Here is a 15,347-nt window from a genome sequence, read left to right on the forward strand (position 1 = left end):
ACATATTGGAGGCTCCTGTTATGTCTTGGCACAGACACAGATGGATTCTGTGTGCCTGCTTCTTCCTTTATGCATCATGTACTCTGCTCCCTGAAATGCTTGCTCCTGGAAACAGGAATTTCAGCTCATTTTGATAAAATCCCACAACATGTTGCTATAAATGACAGGTTTGGGAGGCATAGTTTAAGAGAGTGAGGACAGATTTGTAGAAAAAAATCTGAGGTGGGTCTCAGATCTCATTCTAGGCCAAGAAACAAAGGAAGAAGCTGACTTGACCAAGAATTTGTGGCTGCACAGGGAGTCTCACTTGCTGTGGAAACACACTTCCACACAAGTCTGCAGCACCGGGTAGCACTGAGACTGTCATGGCGTGCTCAGCAATAATATTCAGCCTTATGTTCAGCATGTAGTCCAGAGATAGTCAGGGAGCCTGAGATACCAGAATTGGAGCCAGAGGATTGATTGGGGACCTCAAAGGGTCAACTGCTATTGCCATAAATGAGGCGTTTGGGGGCTATGCCTGGGAGTTGTTGGTACCTGTTCACACCATAAATGCCAATGTTGGAGCTGCTTTCAGTGTGGGAGTTGGTGATTCCCTAGCTCAAGGGACCAGACACAGAGGGCATCTGAGTCATCACAGACTGGGCCCAGGACCCTGGAAGGACAGGAGACACAGAGAGGGTGATTCTGGGGTCTAGAGACAAGGGAAGGAAGCAAGGCCTGACAAGTCCTCCCGGGACTTCCTTCCTTGACTCATACCCAGCCACCTTTTCAGTGAGTGAGGAAGGATAGGAAGAGAGAGAACCAGGCCATGGTGAATGACATCACCAATCCTGTCTTCTGTGACCCCATACCAGTATAATGTGTCCCCAGATATCTCCCTTCCCTTCTTTATTCTCTGAGAAAAGAAGGGCTTATCCATGAAAATGAGACTCCCAGCTATCAGACCACTCACTGACCCTGGGTCAGGTTCCTCTACCTAAAAATGCCAGGGCTGTGGGCAGTAGAATGGCTGTGTAGGGACAGGGGGTGTGGAAGTCCGAGGTGTTAGCCCTGAAAAGAGGGAACAGGGAGTGGTAGGTGGTAGCTTCCAGCTATGATCATCCTTGAAATTTCAGAAATAAGCCCAAGTGCCACCTGGGGTCCATTCCCAGACACACCATTTTGTGACATGGTGACCAGACCCCTTCAGAGACAGCTCCTGACTCCCCACTGTTCTGTGCACTGTTCCCGGTATTATAGCCATCTCATATGTGCCTTTATGTCACCTCTCATCCCCTCAGGGTAGATTTCTGCTCCGTTCAGACTCTTCAGGGTACGTCTGTGTATGGCTCCCTTGGGTGCTCTTGGGCCAAGACTGAGGTGGTGTCTCTACACAAACTCTACTTAGATCAGGGTCAAGTCCAGAGCAGTGATGGATCCTGGTAGACACATGGTTATTTCTGTGTAGGATGCCACATTCTCTTATCTCATGTAAGATCCTTGTGACCATGGCTCCCCCTTCCTGTGGACACCTCCATCACCAGGACTGAAGATAGAGGGATCTTCTCTCTAGGGATGGAAGGACAAGGGATGATCCCAGGTGATCATCCCCAGTCAGTGAAACTGAGTGAATCTTTATGGTCTGTCAATGACCCATGCACTTGAGCAATACCATTGTCCACATCATTTTTAACACAGTCACTCACTCTTAGGAATCACTTCTGCCAGCACAGGACACTTGTCTACAGGCAGCCAGGATAAATAGCATTTCTGCAGCATTTTACTTGAAACTCTGAATCTCTTGAGTGGGGTCTATTCCCAGCATATTGAGAAGACGTGGCTGTTAGGATCCACATGCCAAATAGACGATGTGAAAAAAGTACTGTTCATCCTGAGTGGTGTGGGGGCTACTTGACAATGAAGTTGATTTACATGCTTGTGTATGAATATATGCCCATATTACATCATGACTTTGTCAGGAAGATAGATTTTACTAAAAAAAAGAAAGCAAAACAAAAGAGAAATCATAAAACCATTGATCCCATTTCCCAAAATTTCATAAACATATGTTTTTTTCACTAGAGAAATTCTAGATTTCTATGTACCAGAGTCTTAACTGATTTTACTTAGGGGAATTGTTTCGGGTGAAAAGAACAAACTGTCAGTGTGTGAGTGTGTAACACTATAATTGTACTACTTTGAGATTTTAAATGCATCAACACTTTTACATTTTTTAGTGAAAATCTAGGATTATTACTTCTACAAAATCACTCCATGAATTTAACTGAAAAAATGCTATGTTCTATCATAATTTTGCCTTAGAATAATGTTGTCTTTTGAAATAACCTTTATTTGAAAGCTTTGTTTTTTATGACAATTTTTTTAAAGATTTTATTTATTTATTTGACAGACAGAGATCACATATAGGCAGAGAGGCAGGCAGAGAGAGAGGAGGAGGAAGCAGGCTCCCTGCAGAGCAGAGAGCCCTATGTGGGGCTCAATCCCAGGACCCTGGGATCATGACCTGAGCTGAAGGCAGAGGCTTTAACCCACTGAGCCACCCAGGCGCCCTGACAATTTTTTATTTTAAATCACATAGTAAGCATTTTGTGCAGTGTTGTTCATTATTAGTAGTAACTGCTTTTTCCAAATATATATGCACCTTGAGTTTTCTTGGTCTGCTTCCTCTTTGAAGATGAAGAGTCTTTTTTTAAAATTTTATATTAGCATATAATGAATTACTTGTTATAGGGGTACAGGTCTGTGAATCATCAGTATTACACAATTCACAGCACTCACCATAGCACATACCCTCCCCAATATCCATCATCCAGCTGCCTTTACCCTCCATAACCTTTCCAGCAGATCTCAGTTTGTTTCCTGAGATTAAGTCTTTTATGGTTTGTCTCCCTCCCTGGTCCATCTTGTTTAATTTTTCCCTCCTTTCCCCCCATGAACCCCTGCCTGGCCTCTCAGATTCCTCATATCAGAGAGATTATATAGTAATCACCTTTCTCTGATTGACTTATTTCCCTGGGCATAATACCCTCCAGTTCCATCCATGTAATTGTGAATGGCAAGATTTCCTTTTTGTTGGCTGCATAGTATTTGAGTGTGTGTTTGTGTGTGTGTGTATGTGTGTGTGTGTGTGTGTGTGAAAAGAGAGAGAGAGATCTTCTTTATTCATTCATCTTTTGATGGACATCTAGATTCTTTCCATAGTTTGGCTATTGTGGACATTGCTGCTATAAGCTTTGGGCTGCACATGCCCCTTCAGATCACTGCATTTGTATCTTTATGGTAAATGGTCAGTAGTGCAATTGCCAGGTCATAGAGTAGCTCTATTTTCAACTTGTTGGGGAACAGCCATACTGTTTTACACAGTTGTTACATCAGCTTTCATCCCCACCAAAAATGTAGGAGGATTCACAATTCTTTGCATTTTAACCAATACCTCTTGTTCTCTGACTGGTTAATTTTACCATTCTGACTGGTGTGAGGTAATATCTCATTTTGGTTTTGCTTTGTATTTCCCTTATGCTGAGTGATGTTGAGCACTTTTTAATGTGTCTGTTGGCAATTTGGTAATCTTCTTTTCAGAAATGCCATTTCATGTCTTCTTGCCCATTTCTGGATTAGATTATTTGTTCTTTGGGTACTTGAGTTTGATAAGATTTTAATAGATTTTGGATACAAGCCCTTTATCTGATATGTCATTTGCAAATATCTTCTCCCATTATGTGTGTTGTCTTTTGGTTTTATTGACTGTTTCCTTTGCTGTGCAAAAGCTTTTGATCTTGATGAAGCCCCAATAGTTCACTGTTGCCCTTGTTCCCTCGCCTTTGGTGATGTTTCTAGGAAGAATTTGCTGTAGACGTGGTCAAAGAGGTTGCATTGGAGGAAAAAGAGGTCCTGTTCTCCTCAAATATTTTGATGGATTCCTGTCTCACACTGTGGTCTTCCATCCATTTTGAGTCTATTTTTGTGTGAGGTGTAAGGAAATCGTCCAGTTTCATTCTTCTGCATGTAACTGTCCAATTTCATTCTTCCTCATGTGACCAACAAATGGTGTCCAAAGCACCATTTGTTGAAACACCATTTGTTGGAAAGACTGTCTTTATTTCCACTGGAGATTCTTTCCTGCATTGTCAAAGATTACTTGAACATAGAGTTGAGGGTCTATTTCTGGGTTCTCTATTCTGTTCCATTGGTCTATGTGTCTGCTTTTGTGCCAGTACCATACTGTCTTGATAATTACAGCTTTGTAATAGAGCTTGATGTCTGGAATTGTGATGCCACCAACTTTGGTTTCCCTTTTCAACATTCATCTGAATATATGGGTCTTTTCTGGTCCATATAAATTTTATAATTATTTGCTCCATTTCTTTGAAAAACATTGATGTTATTTTGATAGGAATTTTATTAAATGTGTAACTTGCTCGAGGTAGAATAGAAATTTTAACAATATTTGTTCTTCTAATTCATGCAATTCATTTCCATTTCTTTGCATTTTCCTCAATTTCTTTCATGAGTACTTTATAGTTTTCTGAGTAAAGATTCTTTGCCTCTTGGCTAGGTTTATTCCTAGGTATCTTATGGTTTTTGGTGCAACTGTAGATGAGATTGACTCCTTAATTTCTCTTTCTTCTGTCTTGTTGTTGGTGTATAAAAATGCAACTGATTTCTGCACATTGATTTTATATCCTATCAACTGAATTCATACATGAGTTCTAGCAGTTTTGGAGGAGTATCTTTTGGGTTTTCTACATAAAGTATCATATCATCTGGAAAGAGTAAGAAATTGACTTCCTCTTTGCCATTTCGGATGCCTTTTATTTCTTTTTGTTGTCTGATTGCTGAGACTAGGACTTCTAGCATTATGTTGAATAGCAGTGGTGATAGTGGACAGCCCTGCCATTTTCCTGACCTCAGGGGAAAATCTCTCAGTTTTTCCCCATTCAGAATGGTATTTGCTCTGGGTTTTCATATATGGCTTCTATAATATTAAGGTATGTACCCTCTATCCCTACACTGTGGAGTTTATCTATAAACTCCTGTGGATGTTATCTATACTTTCTCAAATGCTTTTTCAGCTTCTTTTGAGCATATCATATGGTTCTTGTGCTTTCTTTTATTAATGCATTGTATCACTTTGATTGATTTGTGGATATTGAACCAACCTTGCAGCCCAGGAGTAAATTCCACTTGGTCGTGGTGAATAATCCTTTTAATGTACTGTTGGATCTTATTAGCTAGTATTTTGGTGAGGATTTTTACACTTGTGTTTATCAAGAGTATTGGTCTGTAATTCTCCTTTTTGATTGGATCTTCGCCTGGTTCTGGGATCAAGGTAACGCTGACCTCATAAAATGGGTTTGCAGTTTTCCTTCCATTTCTATTTTTTGAAACAGTTTCTGAAGCACAGGTCTTAATTCTTCTTTAAATGTTTGGTAGAATTTCCCTGGGAAGAGGTCTGGCCCTGGGTTTTTGTTTTTTGGGAGATTTGTGAGACTGCTTCAATCTCCTTACTGGTTATGGGTCTGTTCAGGTTTTCTATTTCTTCCTGGTTCAGTTTTGGTAGTTTATACATCTCTAGGAATGCATCCATGTCTTCCAGATTGTCAAATTTGCTGATGCATAGTTGCTCATCATATGTTCTTATAATTGTTTGCATTTCGTTGGTGTTGGTTTGATATCTCCTCTTTCATTCATGATTTTATTAATTTGGGTTCTCTCTCTCTCTCTCTCTCTCATCTTTTTGATAAGTTTTGCCAGGGGTCTATAAATCTTATTAATTCTTTCAAAGAACCAGCTCCCACTTTTGTTACTCTGTTTTTCTGTTCTTTTGGTTTCTATTTCATTAATTTCTGCTCTGATCTTTATTATTTCTCTTCTCCTGCTGGGTTTCAGCTGTATTTGTTATTGTGTCACCAGTTCCACTAGGTGTAGGGATGGGTTGTGTATTAGAGAACTTTCTTGTTTCCTGGGAAAGTCTTCTATTGTTACAAAATTTCCTCTCAGGACTGCTTTCACTGTATCCCAAAGATATTGAACAGTTGTGTTTTCATTTTCATTTGTTGCCATGGAATTTTTAAATTATTCTTTAATTTCCTGGTTGACCCATTCATTCCTTAGTAGTATGCTCTTTAGCCTCCATGTATTTGAGTTCTTTCCAACTTTACTATTGTGGTTGAGTTCTGGTTGCAAAGTATTGTGGTCTGAAAACATACAGAAAATGATCCCAATCTTTTGGTACAGGTTGAGACCTGATTTGTGACTCAGGGTTTGATCTATTCTTGAGAATGTTCCACGTGCACTAGAGAAGAATGTGTATTCTCTTGTTTGGGATGGAATATTCAAAATATATTTGTCAGGCGAACGTGATAACCACTACACTACGGAAACCCAAATATATTTGTGATGTCCATCTGGTCCAGTGTATCATTTAAAACCTTTCTTTCCTTGTTGATCTTTTGCTTAGATAATCTGTCCATTTCATCAAGGGGTCTTAACATCCCCTACTATTATTGCATTTTTGTCTTTGAGTTTCTTTGACTTTGTTATTAATTGGTTTATAAAATTGGCTGATTCTGTGTTAGAGGCATTGATATTTAAAGTTGTTAGATCTTATTATTGGACAAACACTTTAAGTATGATATAGTGTCCTTTCTCATCTCTTAATATGGTCTTTGTCTTAAAATCTAATTTGCATGATTTAAAGATTGTCACCCTAGCATTCCTTTGGTGTCCATTACCATGGTAAATTGTTTTCCATTCCCTCACTTTAAATCTGGAGGTGTCTTTGTGTTTGAGTTTCTTGAAGACAGCATATTTTTTTTTAAAGATTTTATTTATTTATTTGAGAGAGAGACAGTGAGAGAGAGCATGAGCGAGGAGAAGGTCAGAGAGAGAAGCGGACTCCCCGCGGAGCCGGGAGCCCGATGCGGGACTCGATCCTGGGACTCCAGGATCATGACCTGAGCCGAAGGCAGTCATCCAACCAACTGAGCCACCCAGGCGTCCCAAGCATATTGTTTTTTTTTTTTTTTATTTTTTATTTTTATTTTTTTTTTAGCATATTGTTTTTTAATCCATTCTTTTACACTGTGTTTTTTGATTGTGGCATTTAGTCCACTTAAATTCAGAGTATCTATTGAAATGTATGAATTTAGTGCTATTGTATTGTAGATTGCTACTGTATATTGTCTCTGTTCCTTTCTGTTTGGTTACTTTTAGGCTCTCTCTTTGTTTAGAGGACCCCTTCCAATATTTCCTTTAGGGCTGGTTTGGTGTTTAGAAATTATTTTAGTTTTTGCTTTTCCTGGAAACTTTTTAATCTCTCTTTCTATTTTTGATGACAGCCTAGCTGTATATACTATTCTTGGCTGCACATTTTTCTCATTTAGTGCTCTGAATATACCATGCCAATCCTTTCTGGCCTGCCAGGTCTCCATGGATAGGTCTGCTGACAATCTAATATTTTTACCATTGTATATTACAAACCTCTTATTCAGAGCTACTTTCAGGATTTTCTCTTTGTCACTGACATTTGTAAGTTTTACTATTAAATGGTGGGGTGTTGACCTATTTTTATTGATTTTGAGGAGGGTTCTGTGTCCCTCCTGGATTTTGATGATTTTTTCCTTCCCCAAATCAGAGAATTTCTAGTATAACTTGCTCCAATATACCCTGGGTCCCTCTCTGTCTCCATTCTTCTTCTTCTGAGATCCCCATTATTCTAATATTGTTTCATCTTATGGTATCACTTATCTCTCAAATTATCCCCTTGTGGTTGAGTAGTTGTTTATCTCTCTTTCGCTCTCTCTCTCTCTCTTTTTAGCTTCTTTATTCTCCATCATTTGGTCTTTTATATCACTGTTTCTCTTTCTGCTTCGTTTATCCCTGCAGTAAGAGCCTCCATTTTTTATTACACCTCATTAATAGCTTTTTTAAAAATTTCAACTTGGTTAGATTTTAGCTCTTTTATTTCCCCAGGAAGGGATTGTCTGGTATCATCTATGCTTTTTTTCAAGCCCGGCTAGCTTCTTGATAGTGGTCATTCTGCACTCTGGTTCTGACATCTTACTAATGTCCATATAGATTTGTTCCCTAACTAATTGCACTGTCTCTTGTTCTTTTTTTCAAGGTGAGTTTTTCTGCCTTGTCATTTTAACCAGATAAGAATTAGATAAATGATAGATACAAAATACAAAATGGATGGAAAAGACCCCAGAAAAAATATACACTAACCAAATCAGAAGAGATCCAAAACTGGGGATAGAAGATAGGATAAAGAAGAAGAAGAGGAAGAAGTAGAAGAAGAAGAAGACGAAGAAGAAGAAGAAGAAGAAGAAGAAGAAGAAGAAGAAGAAGAAGAAGAAGAAATGTGTGTGTGTGTACATGCATTGTGTGTGTGTGTGTGTGTGTGTGTGTGTGTGTGTATTATATATATAACCACACACTTGATTTGGTGTATTTTGTTCTGTTAGTAGAAACTGCCTCCCCAAATATTAAAGAAAGAATAAAATAACATATATATATATATATATATATATATATATATATATATATATATATACAAAAAATACCATGATGAAGGGATGGAATCTGACTGTAAATATGAAAATTTAAGAAGACTCAAAAAAGGAATTTAAGACAAGTTGACTGAAAAATGTAAAAAGGGGGGAAAAGGAGAGAATGTGATCAGGTTGGGAGACTAGAACAAAGCCATATGCTAGATTTAGTGTATATTTTGATCTGTTACAAGAAACTGTATCCCAACATTTTAGAGAAAGAAAAAAGTTATATGTTACAAAAATAAGGTTAAATACAATGAAGGGATAGAATATGACTATAACAATGTAAATTAGGAAGGATTTTTAAAAAGCTATTGACAAGATAAAATCATTTAAAAAGGTTAAAATATGAAAGAGGAAAAATTTCTAAAAATAGAATAAGAAAAAAATAAAATAAAAAGAAATTAACTTTGAAAGACTAAAGATTCATGTGGGAAAAGCCATGAATTCTATGTGCTGCATTCCCCTAGCTCTGGAGTTCCCATGGTTCTCACTGATCAGTGAACTTGGTCTTGTCTGGATGTTCTTGCTGATCTTTTGGGGGAGGGACCTGTTGCAGTGATTCTCAAATGTCTTTGCCTAATGTAGAATTGCACCACCCCTGCCAGGGGACAGGCTTGGTTTTGCTCTCAACAGCTTTTGTTCTCTGAATGGTTTCTGTACAGCTTTGGAGGAAGGGAATGAAGGTGGAGGCCTCTAACTCTCTGATCCAGAGGAACTGAGAGCCCAAGGTCCCACTCCTCAGTGAGCCCTCAGGAAGATGCAGAGGTTGGATTTGTGTTTTTTCCCCTCTGTTTCCTGCCACTGTAATAGACAGGGAATTGTTTGGCTGCACTGAGTGTCACATACAAAGTGAGATTGCCCATGTTCTTTCTTCCCAGAGGAGGTCTCACACTTGTGGGTATCCCCCAGGTCTCAGGCTAAGGGCAGAGAGAGGAGTACATACACAGCTGACTCTCCCCCATTCAGGCACTTATCCTGGCCAAGCATCATGCAGCCTGTGTGGTGAGAGGCATGTCTCCAATGGTAGCTATTTATTGGGCCCCTGTCTTGTACTGGGTGCAGTGGTTGTCAGTGAAAGGCCAGTCTGAGCCTGAAAGCCTCACCCCTGCCTCATAGAGCTACCCCTGAAGAAGAAGCATGAGGTGGGAGGCAAATAAGGACCTCTCTACCTCAGCTTCACTACTGGATGCAGAGAGACAAGACACTGCACTGCTGCACCCATGGATCAGGGGATGGAGCCAGGTGGGATTCCAGGAGAAGGGAATCTGAGACAGCAGGAGAGCTGAGGGGACAAGGGCATAACTCAAAGATCCCTTGGGTTTATGTGAAGAATCCATTTGGTGGGTATAAATAGAGGGAGACAGAGATGAATATCATGACCCAGGGGAAGAGGAATCCCAGGAACAAGGGTATGAGCATTCATAAACAGGAGACTGAGGGAGGGAAGAGCCTGAGGAGCCCATGAAGGTGGGCTTTGGTTGGCCAGGTCAGTGGGCTTGCTCACTGATTCAGTGTGACCTGTGAAGGCTCCTGGAAAGGATGATAGGGCAGAGCCATACGGCAGAGGGGGAGCAGGGAAGGCTAGGGTGCATGTGGATGGAAGGAAAATAGATTCGCTTTATAGAAGATCAGATGGGAATCCTAATATGGGACATTCTAATGTCTAGATGGTCACCTTTAACATTTCACATGAAATCAAGCTAACATTTTTTAACAGGGAAATATAAATCCAAAGTTCATAATATATTGCACTTTAAAACATGAAACAAGTCATCTCCAACAGAGAGGTGTCTTTTGTTGTTGTTGTTGTCATATCTTTGTGGAATCTAATTACTGTATTTTTAAAGTGTTATTTAAAATCTATTACCTTTTTTTTGCTTCATCAGAAAAATAGGAGGCAAATTTTGTGACCTGTACTGATATCTATTTATATGACAGTCATGTGTGCAATATATTGAAAATTACAGTCTGGCACAGTTGGAGGATATTCACTGAAATGTCTCAGGGGTTTCTTCTATCCAGTCTAGTCACATTGTTGTGTCTGAGTCTGATATATTTCAGCTAAGAATGACTTTTCTTAGGTCCTGGGGTCATTCCTAAGAAGTAATTTTTTTCCTGAAATCTATCCCACACATGCTTGCATTGTGGCAATAGCCAGGAGGTGATTGTTTGGGTTCGTGATCTGATTGGTAGAAAGGGGTTGAGAATATAAAGAGACTAGAACTTTGAAAAAGAAATGACACAGGACTTAACATTATAACATAACATTAATAGAAAAAGAACATTATGGAATGACACTTGATATGGAGAGCCTAAGGTGGGGAAAAACCTAGAGAATTCACCTATGACTCTTAATAGTTGGCTTTTTGTCCCAGAGGGGCAAAGTCATGGTGGGTGGAATCAGAGTCAGACAGACTGATTTCACTCCCTGTGGCAAGGATCCTATGAGGCTGGGACACTCAGCACTGAAAAAGAGGTGACCTATGGACACTGGGAACAGGTGGAGGTCTTCATGGAGAGTGTGGACAAAATGAGTGGTTTCTGTGCTGGCCCCTGAGCCTGGTCCTCACCTGACAGAGGGACTGGGGGAGGAGAGGAGCTCTGATGTGGTGTGTTAGGAAATGACCACTACTGAGGTTTCTGGGAACTCCTTTACCTTACTCCTACCTCTGGGAAGAGGAGACCATCCTATGAGGAACGTTTTTTCTGCTTTCTGCCTCTCACAAGACTGCCTTAATTTCAGATCAGCCCTTTGTTCCTGGAAGTGAGCCTGAAATTGAATGGGTTGTGGAACATCAGATGGCTCAGGGGGCCAATGTGTAGTTTTTTGGGATAGGAACACCCAGTCCTGTGTCTTGTTCCCCAGATACCACAGTCTACACTTGATATCCCAAACTGAATTTCAAAGAAGGTGAACATAATATAATAAAAATAAATAAAATACAATTTTTCTGGAAAAAAAAAGGAAAACAAGCTGAAGGGAAGAGGATGCAGATGGTGAGGAGCTATTTGATGAAACTTTCATCATTTTCTTCTCCTGTTTGGATCCTGAATCTCCCAGCTACATGGTTAGTCAGTGAGTTCAGTCCAAACCAAAAACATCCTGTGTTACCAAAACCAATCTGACAATCCCCTTCCTGGTCACTATGTTGTAAGGGAAGATGGTGGGGTGATCTGGTCCAGTCTTCCTGAAAGCTGGGGTTCTTGATCCGTGGGCCAGGGAGGGCCAGTTTCTCTCATCCAAAGGCTTTGTTATGTGGGTGATACATAGGATTGCAGAGACATTTCATCCTCATGTAGGAAGTCAATTTGAGACACAATATATTTTGCTAGTGTGTCCTCTCTCTTCCCTTAGGCAGCTCTCTGAGCATGGGGATCGACCCTCTGAACTGAGCCACTAGATGCAAGTCTGGAAAGCAGTGAGTGATCTGGACATTTGAATATCCCAAGACAGACACAGCTGGACTCTGTGATTCTGGTGTCTGTCCTCACCCCTTGTTATTGACTGAACTGTGTCTGCTCAAAAAAACACTAACCCACACTGTGGTGTTTGGAGATAAGGTTTTAAAGGATATTATTAAAGGTAAAGCAGCTCATAAGGTTGCTTCCCTAATATATCAGGCTGTTGTGTTTATAAAAGAGGTAGAGACTTCAGATGTGAGAAGAGAAGAAAGGTCATGTGAGGACCCAGGAAGAACTCGACCATCTACAAGCCAAGGAGAGGACCTAAAAAAAAAAAAAAAAAAAATCAAAACCGGCAACACCTTAAACTTGGACTTCTGCCTCCAGATCTGTGAGAAAATAATGATATTTTGTTTTAGCTGTCCAGTCTGTGGTATTATGCTATGGCAGCCCTCACTCATTAGCATAATCTTCAGGGAGTCTGTTCCTGGAGCAACCTGGCTCAACATTCTGGAATTTAGGTTCAGTTTGCCTAAAACAGAAGATGTGCATCTACAAGGACAGGCTTCAGAAGCAGAATTGAAAGGGCAAGAATACATATTAAGAAAGTTCACTGGGATGGGTTTCAGACCCCAATTTAGGTCAAACAAAAAGGGAAGCAGTGGTTGATACAGAAGATAGGGTCTCCACAAGAAAATCCCATCACTATGAGTAGAGCAGGACTTTTTCTCACTTCCTCAAAGGTTTGGGTCACTGTGTGAGCATTGAGACTGTTGTCATAGGAATGGCAGTAATAATCAGCCTCATTCTCAGCCCAGTGATGGTCAGGGTGGCTGAGCTGCCAGATTTGGAGCCAGAGAATTGCTCAGAGACCCCTGAGGGTCGATTGTTACTATCATAGGTGATGGCTCTGGAGGCTGTTCCTGGGAGTTGTTGGTACCAGTACACATAACTATGACCAATGTTAAGCTGCTTCCAGTGTAGGAGATGGTGACCCTCTGGCCCAGACCCCAGACATGGAGGGTGTCCGAGTCAGCACAGACTAGGCCCGGGACCCTGCAAGGGAGAGATGCACAGAGAGGGTGATGCTAAGGTGTAGAGAAGAGGAGTTTATAGAGTCCCATGTCTTCCCAGGGCCCATCATCTTGTCCCCACATCCAGTCACCTGTGCAGTGAGTAAGGAGGGTGAGGAGGAGAGGGCACAAGACCATAGTGGAGACCATCAGCAATCCTGCCTTCTGTGGCCCCAGAGCTGAGCAGATCCCCCTAATCTCTATCCTTCTACATTCTATGAGAGAGGGAGGGCCTATCCATGCAAATGAGTTACTCAACTTTCTGAGTGACCTTGGGTCAAGTCCCTTTGCCTGAATAGGTGTGGCTGGGGGCGGGATGATCACAGATGTGAAACCTCAGTTGAAGTGACAAGAATTGCCAGGTGGCAGGTCCCAGCACTGGTAACACAGAATCCTGAGAAATGGGCCACGAGTGCCCTCTACTTTCCAGGATATGACATACCATTGTATGACAGGGGACCAGAGCCCATCATACAGGGCTCCTGCCTCTCCACCCTCTGCCCACACTCCCCTTCCTTAGGGCCAGTCCAAGTGTCCCTTATGTCATCTCCTATCACCTCAGGGAATACTATATGCTCTACCCAGATTCTTCAGGATGAGTTTGCTCATGGATCTCTTTGTTGTTTATGGGTTAGGACTGAGGTGGTGTCTCTACACAGATTCCTTTTAGGTCAGAATTAAGTACAGAGCACTGACTTGCCCTCCTGAAGACATGTCCCCAACCACGCAGGACAGACTTTTTTTTTTTTTTCTTACGTGATTTCAAACTTGTTAAAATCAGTAGTGTATCTCCAACATAAGAACATATTTCGTCAAAGCCTATTTCCCTGGTGAACTACACGTACTTTGATTTTTTGTTCTGCTTTTTAATTAAGCTTCACCATTTTACTGGTCTCCTCACTAATACATCAGTTCAATAAATATTTCACACTTGTCCAGTGTCTATTTGTATGAAACTCAGATATTCGTCTTCTTCAGTCAGACTCTGATCCTACACCCAGAACATAGAAGAAGGTGTGAGAGCACCTCCTGTGTCCAGGGTTCTATGAGGTGGAGATTCTCATCAGTGACCCTGAAGTGACCTGGAATATCACTTACTGGGATGGTAGAAGAAGGGGAGCCTTCATGGAGTATGTGTCAAGAGTGATCTGTGCTGGACCTCTGAGACTGGTCCTCACCAGAGAGGGAGACAGATGTAAGAGAAAAGCACCGGTGGTCATGAGATGTCTTATGTTTTGTAGGACATTAGAAATGTCTGGGGGCAGGAAATACAACTTTATGAGACAACAACCCAAGGCCCCTGTCCCCTGGCTATATCTCAGTGTACAAGACTAACATGAACTAGCAATGAGGGTGGAGGGCAGAGTAGGTGGAAGGCTGAGTGATGTTAATGGTGAGGACCCTTGAGCAAATGTTCTGACCTTTCTCTCTCCTACCTGGGCCCACATCTCCAACATATGTTAACATATGATTGACTGCAGCTCCAACTTCAGAGATGAGCTTTGTGTTTCCCACAAGAAATAAAACAATTCAGTTTTTGATAACCATGGTGATATCAAAGAAGATGCTGTGGGGTTTCTGGTCGAGTCCTCCAGAAGGCTGGAATCCCTACTCAGTGGGTTCAGGAAGACAGCTTTCTCATTCTGGATAATTTCTTGTGAGGATGTGTTATACGGGAAAGCTGAGGTGTTTTATCTCTATGTGGAAATCAGCCTGGGGAAATGAGGGTCATGAGAAAGGAAAGCTTCAATAACTTTCTGAAAGAGTGAATCCAGCAAGATTCCCTCCCCCCTTGGAATCTGGAGAGGAAATGCCCCCGTGTCAACAGTGAGTAGGCAGAAGGCTGTTGATACTTCCCGCATTGGGGGTGAGCTTGGGGACTCATCTCTATAATTTGCCATGAGGCTTCTTTCCAAAGGCTCACTCATATCCTATCCAGTTCCTGAGGGCATCCTTAATTAAAATCACACTCCATTCCTCAGTACCTCCTTCCTCCCCAAACTTGCTGAATCAGCCCATTCTCATCCAACAGCCACAGCTGTCCCCACTGACATCCTTCCACCCTCCTCCTCATTCAACTTCACTGAAGCATCTGGAGTTTTCTTCATTAACTTTATAAGATCCTGTGGTCTTCTTGTCAAATGCTCAAGTGGCTCCTGTACCCACTCTGGCATCAAGAAATTTCTGTCACTTTGAGACAGTATCACAAAGTGTTGTCAGCAAGGACTAGATTTGGGGGCATATACTGAGAGGATGAGGACAGTTTGTAGATGACAGGTAGTTAGGTGTGGTACATATCTGGTGATGGGCA

The 15,347-nt window shown here is 41.2% G+C and overlaps 1 pseudogene; it reads right to left on the minus strand.

The window, feature by feature from the left end:
• Window positions 1–479: 479 nt before the first annotated feature.
• Window positions 480–14,493, minus strand: LOC125081779 (probable non-functional immunoglobulin lambda variable 1-50; annotated as a pseudogene).
• Window positions 14,494–15,347: the final 854 nt, after the last annotated feature.

The sequence above is a fragment of the Lutra lutra genome, chromosome 12 (genome assembly GCF_902655055.1).
Source record: "Lutra lutra chromosome 12, mLutLut1.2, whole genome shotgun sequence".
NCBI lineage: Eukaryota > Metazoa > Chordata > Mammalia > Carnivora > Mustelidae > Lutra > Lutra lutra.